The 12,459-nt window shown below is 32.1% G+C and overlaps 1 non-coding gene across 1 annotated transcript; it reads left to right on the plus strand.

Annotated features, from left to right (window-relative positions):
- Positions 1-12,143: 12,143 nt before the first annotated feature.
- LOC111769874 (U6 spliceosomal RNA) lies at positions 12,144-12,250 on the plus strand. Its single transcript, XR_002802716.2, has one exon. It is a non-coding gene; the product is annotated as a U6 spliceosomal RNA (small nuclear RNA).
- Positions 12,251-12,459: the final 209 nt, after the last annotated feature.

Consider the following 12,459-nt stretch of genomic DNA (forward strand, 5'->3'; position numbering starts at 1 on the left):
TGGGGCGCAGTGATCAGTGAGAGAGCAGAACAAGACAAAAGCAGAAGGAAAGACTAGATATTCCGCTCATTCAGGATCCTGTTTAGTGCTTCTCAAACTTCAGCATCATTCTGATTCAGTAGGTCTGTGATGGGGCCCTAGAATATGCATTTCTAATAAGGTCCCTGGTGATACAGATGCTGCAATGCTACCCCTCCTCATACAACACTTTTTACAGCATCCTGCTGTAAGCCATCTTAAGCATTTTCAAATGGAAGCTATTAAAAGAATTTTAAACATGATCACATTAGTCGTTTGAAAAGATCACCCTGACTACAGTAAGAAGATTTTCTTTTAAAGCAGAGAGAAATCAGTGCTTAAAATATAAAATAAATTATCTCTTTTATGGGACATAAATGAAGAATTTCAGGTAAGCCTAAATAAGAGTGTTAACAATGTAAATTAGAGTGTCGGGGATCCTTAGATCTTCCATAATGTGCAGGAGGTTTTCACTTTTACAAAAGTGATCATGACAGTTTGAAAATTCTAAAATGACAAGTAAGTGTTGGATTGTTTCTAGGGAAAAAATTTTAGAACAAGCAACCATACAATTTTAATTAAGTACAAATATACATATATGGACTATTTTAAAATTAAGGGCCTCAAATTTATCTGTATTGATGAAATATTGTTAGCAGAAAGCAATGACTAAGAATATTGCCAAAACTGTTTATATTTTCTGATGTAAAGAATGGCTAATAGTCTTAATATATAAAGATCTTTGACAAATGAATAAGAAAACAAAATAAGAACATTGAGGGGGAGTGCAAAGAATTTGAATGGATTACAGAAAAAATAAGGCAAATGTCTATTAAGTTCATGAACAGATATTTGATATAACTAATAATAAAATAGAGATATCAGACTAATTATCCTTTTTCCATTTAATCAAATTTGTGAAGATTAAAATTATCAATAATAGTGTTGTTAATAGTGTGAAGAAATAGGTATTCTACACAGTTCATGGTACTTCCAATGTATCTTTGGAAGGATGATTTGACAATATCTACCAAAACTGTAAATGTGCACATTGCTTAATCTAGCTATTCTACCTCTAGGAAATTGTTTTACAGGCATATTCACTGTCGTATATGAAGAATTATCCTCAAGTTAGTTTATTATGCTTTATTTATGATAACAGAACAATTGAAGATAATTTAAAAGTCCATCAACAAAAAATTGGTTAAGTAAATATGACATATCTATTCAATGCTATACAACATAAAAACGATAAAAACTATATGTACTGACATGAAATACTAATAGCTAACATTACTGAGCACATATAATAAGTTAGAAACTTTGCAACTATCCTAAGATAATTATCATTATCATTCCTCTTTAATGTGTAAACTGAGACAGAGAGGTTGAGTAACTTACCCAAAATCACAAGGCAGAGCTTAGATTTCAACCCAGGCTCTTAGTCTAATACTAAGCTGACCAAAATATGGTGAAGCTCTTTATATATATATTTATATATACATATACATACACACACATATATATAAGCTGCTAATTTTGTTTAAAATACATAAGGGTATATATTTTTATAAGTATGTAAAACTCCAAAGGGATAAATAGTAAATAAATATCTTACAATGTTTATCCCAGGAAAATGGGATCATTGGTTATAGGACTCTCATTTCTAATTTCCAGCACCTCTGTAATTTTTATTAGCTTTTATTACAACCGTGCATTACTTCTATGTTTAAAAGTGCAAAACTAGACAAAAAGTAAAAGAAGTTTTGATATCTAATGAGTTATATATCAAATGGAATTTGGAAAACACTTACAGGAAGTAACATTTTCTTTTTCTTTAAAACAAATACTTTTTAACAAAAGAATCTGCATCCTTGGAGGTTTAAGGGAATCAGGACATGGCCGATCTATTTCGGCTGTCATAGTGACACGTATTGACTGCCACTCCTGAGCCGCATTTGCAGGAGTCTGCGCGGATTGCTAAGATGTGAAGGTGAACTGTGAGGATGGCTAGGGTCCTTCATTCTGTCTGTGCGGACGCGGCCACACTACCTCGTATCACAGCAACAGGAGGGAATTTCTATTGCCTACTGCCCAATTTCAGTTATTGTAACTAATTTTCTAATTGACAAATGACTCAAAATTAAGATTATGTTTGCTCAATTAGATGTTACCTAGAAAACAGACCACTGCCAACAAAGATTATAAAACTTAGAAAACAGTCACTGAGTTTTGACTTATAGTCTTTAGCTCTTTTTCTTTAAAGCCATCTTTAGGAGTGCTTTCTATGAAAAAAAAAACAATACTTATTGAATATATGTCATATGTTTTATCTATATTAAATAATTTGATTCTTTGCAACAAACCTCTATGGTAGAAATTATTTCCCATGCATCCTCTAGCACCAGCTCCTGGGGCATGTTCAGAAATTAAATAATTTCTCCAAGGCCACACTCTAATAAGAGAGAGTGGTGGTTTGTAAACAAAAGTCTATTTGGCTGCCCACTAAAACTTTATTATATATGTTTCCCTATTGACATTATTATCCTTATTTTCATCCAATTCAATTTAACTCACTTTATTTAAAATATGGTTTCTAGTTCAAAAATATACTAAGGCATTTATTCTTCATAATTTAATGGCCTAATTCATGGGATAGTTGCTAATTAATAGTACTTAAAGGCCAAATTAACTTTTTTTGGATAATTATTTTGGATTGCATATTTAGTGTCTGATTTTTAATGTTAGTATTAAAATCAATATTTCTGTCATAATTTTCCATTAAAATCACATAAAATAATTATATATGTTCAGTGCTAATGGATTACCTTATTTTGCTGCAGTTGTAAAATCTGAAACCTCCTACCATGAGTGATATTTTGTTCTACTTTAAAATGCGACTTTTAAAATAAAAACATATAGCTGTTTTGGTTTTGCATTTTAACTGTAAATATAAGATATCTTTTTAGAAAAACTATGAACCTATTTATAAGTGTTTCACAGTATATTAGTATAAAAGTTTAAATCTGAGTCTACTATTTATAATTAAAAGTTTTTCTATTAAAAGTTACTTTTAAAATTGTATCTTCAATTTTAATACTTGAATAGATATTTTTGTTGATGAATTGATTCATGTAATTTTAATGTTTGTAAAGTGTCTATAAATTAATCATTTTTAATATTTTGTTTTCTAGATTAAGATATAAACAAATCCTAGATAATGAAATGATTTTTTCTTTGATCAAATATGCTATTTGAGTTCATTGTAGCCTTTTAGTATTATTGGTGACTACATTTGTTTGCACAAACAGCATCTCCGAGTAGTGAAGTTCTTTGTTCTGGTGGAGACTAGGCCTGCTTACGGGCAAAGCCAGTACCTTCCTGCCCTATTATCGACCTCGACTTTGACCTGGCTGGACCACCCTCACAGGAATGAAGGGTAATAAAGTCCTCTGGCTGACTCAAGCCTGAGTTTAAGCTAAGCAGATATAATCAATCACCTAAAATTAAGTGTTGTGGTTTTGTGATGTGGACATTTACTGGGGATGGAGCTGAAATCACCAAACACCATTCATTTAAGTTTTCAGGGCTGTCTCAGAGTAGGATCAAGGGTATTTTAACTAGTACTTCAGGAACTATTTACCAGAATCAGGGTACAGAGACATGATCTCATAGACAGAAAAAAAAACAAAAACAAAAACCAAAAACCCAAGAATTCCAACCAAATCATAAGGATAGACTTTTTATAAACAAGGAGTTAAACAAAAAATCTAAAAACTCCTTCAGGAAATATTGCCTTTCTTATTTTATCTCAAACTTTGATTGGACTAAACTCATTAACAGCTCACACTTCTCAATTGATAAGCTCTAAGTCTTTGCTAGCCAAAATATTCTGCTTCCTAAAATCAATTTTGGAATATTCGACAAATGATCATGTTGTGTTTTTATCTACTTTTCAAGATGTTATTCCAAAAGTCTTGCCTCTTCTCCCCCACTCATCTTTCCCAAAGTATTTTAGTGCTTCTCAAGATCAAGATTCTCTTGGACTGTTTGAAATGACCCTGTCTCCTAAATTCCGATCTCACTCTGACCTTTCCCTTTTTAACTTTACCCCTGAAATCCACACACTTTTTTAATAGAAAAAAAAAGAAGAACTCCTTTCACAGACAAAGAAAAGCTACATGTGGCATTCTAATCCACCCGGCAAGAAGCAGGGTTGTTTCTTGAGTACAGGTTTGGAACCTCCTGCCAGATGGTTGTCAGTGATGCCTGCATCGCCTGCCTTGGAGAATAGAACCCAAACAACATTGGCCTGTTGTCTCCAACTAAAGTTCCACATGCTTTACTAGCAAACCGTTTAGCTGGAAACTATGTGTTAAGATACTTTAGAACCTATTGTGTATATACATGGTTACTGGGGTTGCATGTCCTTTTCTCTTGCCTAAACTAGACGGTAAGTGCCTTTAGAGGTGCTATCTTCAATGTTTCATGGTATGTACTGTGTAGTCACTTGGTATATATGAATGCATTGATGAGGTTTATTCATTTGGAACTATTACTCTCAATAGACAGCTTTACTCTTAAATAAACTCTGAGTTCCTAACTATATGATTTGGAGGTACTTGAAAATCTCCATGGCATGGTGAACTTTTAAATCAAATAATATACCATCTTGAAGAGAGTAAAGTTTCTGGGTGCTGGCGATAGAAAATCGGCATAGATTTCTCTAGATAACACCCTTGAAAGTTGTGTTATTAGGCAATAAGAATCCTGATTCAGTAAAATCAGGAATTCAAACCAGCATAAGTAATTGGCTCTTGGTTACAAATTGATCAGAATTTGTAAGTCAGCTTTATCAGATTGCTACTTGAAGAATGTATTTTTTCCCTGAGAGGATGTCCAGCGTGTCACTTCCTCAGCCTGGTGGACTCTAATGGAATACATTTCTCTGGAGCCTGAGCAAAATTGTCTCAGGACTTTTTCATGAAATCCCTGAAATAAATATCGTTATAAACAACCTCTTTGAAACTCTGAAACTTGCCTTTACATGTCACCAAAAGTGTTCAACTTGGGTATGCCATTCGGTTCTTCTCCCACCGGAAGTATAAAACCCTGCTTCAAATGATCCTGGTCTCTCCTCTTCACATTTTTAATCCCATTTCCAAACTCTCACTCCCCAATGGAGGTTAGGTTCTAACAAAAAGAAAGAAACAAACAAATAAGTAATTAAATAAGAATTGCATTAACATAGAGATTACTTCCTAGGGTTAATACTCCCTAGGGTTATTGTAATTAAAATGAGGAGGTTATCAAGTTGATTACAACATTTAAAGGAGGTTTTTCTTTTTTTTTCTTTTTTTTTTTTTTAGCAAACAGACGTTTCCCAGAGCCCTTTTCTTATTCTAGATCCATGTTTTCCTTTCTCTGCCCTAACATAGAATAAACAATTTTTTTAAAAAATGGGTCTGCTGAAAAGGGGTCAACAAATTATGAATTTAGTTCTGCGAGATAGTAGAGATCAGTTTATTCAGGTTTGTCATGTCAAGAGAAAAAAATCTCAAAGTATTTATTGATTTATACTCAATACTCACCAGTAAATCCATTTTATATTATATTTTTTATTATGTATTTACCTTTACTCGTTTTTTCAAAAGTAATATTTGAATTTTAGAATATATTTCATGAGTATAATCTAATAAAGTCGAAGAACTTAATAAAATCAGATTTTAACTAGCTGTGTGACTTTGGGCATGTTACAAAAATCTCTGGCCCTCAGTAATCTCGTTTTAAAAATATTTTAGAGAAAAAAAAAGTATTCTCAAAAATCCTTTCAAAGCTTCTCATTTCCTTGGTCCAGATGAGATTCATAAAATAGGACCATGATGGTAAAACACAAAGTAGCCTTTAGTAATTTTAATTTTGTTTGTGGCTGGTCTATCATGTCCTAATGCTAATTTCCCCTTGATTCATATGATTTAGGCTGAAAAAAACTTTGAAAAGTATGTAATCCCTTCCTGTATATGCCAAGATTTGTAGCGATAAAATAAGTACACCTATTTATTGAAGATGATGATTTGTCTTCCACACAGCTATCTCCATTTAGGTCCGTTTTTCTCTCTTTTCGTTTTTTCTCTTTAATGTTTAAATAGTATATGTTGCTTTCAAGAGAATACTCAGTTGAACCAGTGTCATTTCTGGAGAGCAGCATAATATAAATTTTCCCTGAGCTATTTATTGGAAATAACTTTAATTAAAGTCACTCAGCAGTCTTGTTCACACACATGCACATTCAAACAAGCACACACACATATAATGCGTGTGTATAGCATATATAGATAGACAGATAGATGTTCATGATCCGGAAGCTATCTAAATGCAATTAAGGGATAAACAACTCTACTTTCTAAATATTAATACAAGAATACTATTTAATTTAATCTAGACTAAAGCAGCAGATCTAAAAAGAATTTAGATATTTTATAACTGTCCTAAAAAAATTAGGTTATTAAAACATGCTTACCACTTAATATTAGGTTTGTAAATTATAGAAAGAAGTGTGGAGTAACATTTCCTGTATTTGACATTCTTACTCCAGGTTTCAATAAAAAAATTCTCAGAATGGCGCTTAAGTTTTTTTAATTATTATTACTCTTTTCAAAAAACCCTTCAGAAAAAGGAATTAAATAAAATACACCTGTGAAAACTGAGGAATATATTCACACATTTGCATATTTGTTCACTATTTATCAAATACTTACTAAGAGCCAGACACCAGGCAAGGTACTGAGAATGCAGCAGCTGAGCTGACTCAAAGATGAAGTCACTGTTCTCATGAAATTTACATTTAAGAGAGAAGAGAAGGACCACGAATATTGAAATCTTTAATGTATACACACAAAATATTTCATATTTATATATGCAACAAAGAAATAAATTAAGCATGGGAAAGAGGATTGAGAGTACTACAGAATATTATTTTACACTGAGAGGTCAGAGTGTCATTTGAATAAACATATTTATGTGACTATAAAGTATGTATGAGTATACCTAGAGCGGATATTTATATTCAGATCGAAAGAACAAGGTTTCTTAACTTTGTCACTATTGATCATTTGTACTGGATAATTCTTTCTTGTAGTGGACTGTTCTGAGTATTGTAGAACATTTAAAAACTTTCCTGACCTCCAACTACTGGATGCCCATAGAACTTTTCCAGTTTGACAACTGAAAAGGTCTCCAGTTATTGTTGTGTCCTCTAGGGGGCAAAATTACCCCCATTTAAGAACCATGAAGAGAGAATATATACACACATAAAAATTCAACAATCATTTAATCTTTTCTGTTGTTCATACGTCACCCTATGCCTTAGAAGATACTAAGATGAATAAATTAAGGTCTTTAATTTCACATATAAAACTGCTTTGATTCCCTTTCTTTTACTCCTTTTCTCTCTGTCTCTGCTTCTTTATATATATATATATATATATATATATATATAATATATATCTTTCTTAATATCTCTATATCTATACATTTAAACTGGTATGCCTGTAAGTATCATATCTGTCTGTCTATCTATCATTTATGAAAGTGATGAGGCAGATTTATATTAGAACTGCAATTATATTGTGAGTAGTAGTAATACTTAGCCATGTTCATTTATTTGGCTAATGAAGTATAATACTTAGATGGGACTAGTGTTACTAAGATTGGCCATCACAATTCAAACACCAATGGCTTAAATTAACAATTCACAGGAATTACCTACTTCATGGCACAGAAGATTGAAAGAATGAGCACTGTCTACTGGTAAAGCAGTGATGAAAATGTTCTTATAAGAATGCATGAAGAGAATTATACTCTGGGAATAATGTAGTAACTGGTGCTAGACTTACTCTCCTGGCATAAACAACTATAAAATACATGAAGACAAAATATATGAGGTTACTACTCAGTCATTGGAAAATAAGCATTGTAGGACTAGGATTTCTGATAAAAAGAGAAACACAGGGCATAAGCTACACGTTACCTCCAACTTTCTGCCAGGAGATATTTTCTGAAATGCAGTGCAAAGAGATGGAGCCTAAGTCAAACAGGCAGGCTCACTGAGTTGAGGAGTCAGAAATTAAATTTGATGCTTCTGAAGCAGATGGCATTTTCAGGGCAGTGAAGGAATCTTCATAGAGAGGGTAATCAGAAATTGGAGGTAGAGGACAGTGCACTGGTCTTGGCTGAAGATTGGGCTGTACATACAAAGGAAGACTGAGAAATGGTGGGATCAGAGGTCGTACAGGGCTGGGAGAGATTAAAATCTTGACCAGATAGAGCATGGAGACCTCTCTGAGCAACTCAGACATTCAGGTGAGACCACAGAAAGACCATGCCTTAATGGTAAGACCCATGTTCTAAAGTAAGGGCTGAGACCTATAATAAAGGGGGAAAACTAAATCTTATGAAGAATAAACAAAGTCTGAACAAAACTCCACACTCTTTAAAGGAAGATAACATAATCAAAACTTTCCACATCTTTCCATTTTCACACGTATAATAAAAGAGTACTAGACATAACAAAACTGACTATATCAAGAAAAAAAGAGTAGCCGATTGAAACAAAACTCCAACTTGACCCATATATTCAAGAGTTAGAGGAAAACCTAATAAGAGATCAGTTGAGGAATTTTAGCAGATAAATGGTTTTAAAAAATTCTATAAATGAAAAATATAACATTTTAGATGAAAAATTCACTGGATAAGCTTAACAACTAATTAATTTGCAGAAGAAATATTCAGTGAACTTGAAGATAGATTAATAGATAACAGTGATAAAAGATTAAAAATAATCAACAGAGGCTTAGGACTAACATACAATATTAATGATTGTAACATATAATTGGTGTATAATCTGGGTATGATTGGAGTCCAAGACGGAAAAAAGAGAATGGGGCAGAAAATAATATTTGAAGAAATAACGGCTAAAAATACACCAACTCACAGATCCAAGAAGCTAAGCAAACTTAAAGCAATATAAATAAAAAGAAAACCCCACCTAGGCATATCTTAGTCAAACTGATGAAAGTCAAATAAAGAAAGCTATCTTAAAAGCAGCAGAAGAAAAGTACACATTATATACCACAGATCAACAATAGGAATGACAGCTGACTTCTTATCTGAAGTAATGAAGGCCCCAAAACAATGCTACAATATCTTTAAGTATCTACAGAAAGCAGACAAACAAATGCACAAACTAATAAACCATTAGCCCAGAATTAGAGATCAAACATGAATCTCCTTCAAAATCAAGGGATATATTCAGATAAACAACAGCTGTGGGAATCTGTCAACAGCAGACTTGAAACTATAAGAAATGCTAAAGCTCAATAGGTTGAGGAGAAAAAAATACCAAATAAAAATGATCAAATGAAGGAAAGAAGAAGACTGGAATAGTAAATATATCAGTAAATATAAGACTAAATTTTGTCCTTCCTTAATTTCTTTAAAGAACAACTGAATGCTTAAGGCATATAATAGTAACAATGTGTTGTGAGGTTTACGATGTATGTAGAAGTAAAATATACAACAACAACGGCACAAGGGATGGGAGAATAAATAGAATGCTTTTTAAATTAGCTTAGCTCTAATTATAACTGATAGGTTGTGTTAAGGACTTAAGTGGCAATCTCTTAGAGTTATAACTATAAAACTACAAAGATGTATGGCTAGCAACAGAAGAAATAAAATGAAAAATGAATAACATTTTAACTTAACCACTGCCTACAAGAAAAAAGAATGAAAGCTTCAAAAGGAGGAAGAGAAAAACAAACAAAAAAACAGATAGAAAGAAAAATAAAACAAATAACAAGTTGGTAAACTTATAATCAATTATATCAATAAGTACCTTAAGTGTAAGTGGTTAAATATTCTAATTAAAAGGCAGAGATTGCCAAACTGAATAAGAAAGTAAGACCCAAGTATATGCTATTTACAAGAGACGTACTTTAAATAGAAAGACATAGGTTAAAGGTAAAAATATTAAAATTTAAAATATATCACATGTAAGCAGCAGACAGCTAGCATGGCTACATTAATATCAGGCAAAGTATACATCGAGAGACTAAGAATTGCTAGAGATAAGGATGGAAACTTCTTGATAAAAAAGATCGTTTCTTCTGGAAGACATAATAATCATACATGTATTTGTACCTAATAACAAAGCTTCAAAATAATGAAACATAAATTGAAGGAACAAAAGAAAGAAATAGACAAATTCATAATCATAGATAGGAATTTTCACATTCTTCCCTTAGTAGCTGATGGAACCTTTTTTAAACAAAAATATCAGGAAGGATATAGGAAATTTGATCAGTAGTATCAACCAACCTAACATAACTATTGTTTATAAAACATTACACCCCTAAATGCAGAATATACTTTCTTTTCAAGTACATATGTAATGACTAAGATAGAGCATATTGTAGACCATTAAAGAAGTTGCAATAAATTGTGAAAGTTTAATATCTTACTTATTTCACTTGTGGATTAAAATCTAAATCAATAGCAATAAGCAATCTATAATATCCTTAAATATTTGTCCAGAATATATATATATACAGATATTTTTCAGATATATAAGCATATCTGAAAAAGACCTATATCTAGAATATATAAAGAATTCATATCAATAATAAAATGACATATAACCCAATAAAAATAGATAAAAGACTGGACCAAGTATAGGTAAATTTAGGCCCACAGGCCAAATATGGTGTGCAGCCTGTTTTTGTATGACTCACAAACTAAGAATGATTTTTACATTCTTGAAAAGATATTCAACATATTCGTCTTCAGATACATGAATTTTTAAAACTACAATCAGATAACATTATGCTGCAACCGAATGGCTAAAATTTAAATATTAAAAAAGACTGACAACACTAAGTCGTGTTAAGAATGTGGAACAACTGAAACTCTTATGTATTGCTTGTGGTAGCGTAAAATGGTACTTTGGAAAACTTTTTTGTCACTTTCTTATAAAGTTTAACATATACTTACTGAATGAGCTAGCAATTCCACTCCTATTTGTTTACTGAAGAAATATAAAAATATATGCTCACATAAAGACTTATACAAAAATATAGCATTTTTATGTCTAACAGCTAAAAATGGAGAGGACTCAGTACTCAGACTAGAACTCAAATGTCAATAGGAAAATGAATATTTTATATGTATATATATGTATATGCACATACATGTACACATACATATATGTGGGTCTACTTTAAAATCATAATACAGGAAAATAATAATTAAGATACTAATAACAGGGATAGAAAAAGTTTTTAAAAGTAATTTGCCATGAATCAGGAAACCTATTCTATATTTTTAAGTATGGTTTGCATAGTAATAAAAAACGTAACAGGTGAAATTAATATACCACATTCTCATTTCAGAAAATTCTACAAAGGACATTTGATATTAAATTCACTTATTCCTAATTTTCTGTGATGGAAAGTATTTAAACTTACTTTCAACCTTTTATTTAATAGTAGACCTTGAGTATAGATAGGTTTATTACCTGTGGCCCATGGTCGTACATCACGGCATCTGTGAATTGGCTGTTAAAAAATAAAAGGAGGAGGGGCTGGCCCCGTGGCTGAGTGGTTGGGTTTGCGTGCTCTGCTGCAGGCGGCCCAGTGTTTCGTTGGTTCGGATCCCGGGCGCGGACATGGCACTGCTCATCGAACCACACTGGGGCAGCGTCCCACATGCCGCAGCTAGAAGGACCCACAGCGAAGAATATACGGCTATGTACTGGGGGGCTTTGGGGAGAAAAAGGGAAAAAAATAAAATCTTTAAAAAAATAAAAATAAAAATAAATAAAATAAATAAAATAAAATAAAAGGAGGAGAGGGAATCTTCTTCTTTAAATACACTTCTTGGTACTTAGAAAATTGTCTTTCAAAGTAATTCATGTCACATTATACAAATAAGCCACTACTGTTTCCTTCCAAATAAATATGAGGCAGCATGAAATTCTATTGTATGTAGCCAGGTAGTGCACAATCATTGTCACTTTGTTTTGATATTTAGAATACTTTGCATTATAAGAATAAAAGAAAACATACCTTGTGCTAGCTTCGGCAGCACGTATACTAAAACTGGAATGATACATAGAAGATTAGCATGGTCCCTGCGCAAAGATGACACACACATTTGTAAAGTGTTCCATATTTTTTTTAAAAAAAAGAAAACATACTTTGTCAATAATTATCAACCTCTGGTACTTGTTTAAAGTGGCCTAAGTTGGAAAATGTCAAAGAAAAAGATAAGACTAAACTTGTACATCTTTAACTTACATTGCTAAACACAAAGGAACCAAAATTTTCGTTACTGCTAATAAGGCAAGTAATATTTGGAAATTCAAAAGAAAGAACAACTTAGCTC

The sequence above is a fragment of the Equus caballus genome, chromosome 21 (genome assembly GCF_041296265.1).
Source record: "Equus caballus isolate H_3958 breed thoroughbred chromosome 21, TB-T2T, whole genome shotgun sequence".
In the NCBI taxonomy this organism is placed as follows: Eukaryota; Metazoa; Chordata; class Mammalia; order Perissodactyla; family Equidae; genus Equus; species Equus caballus.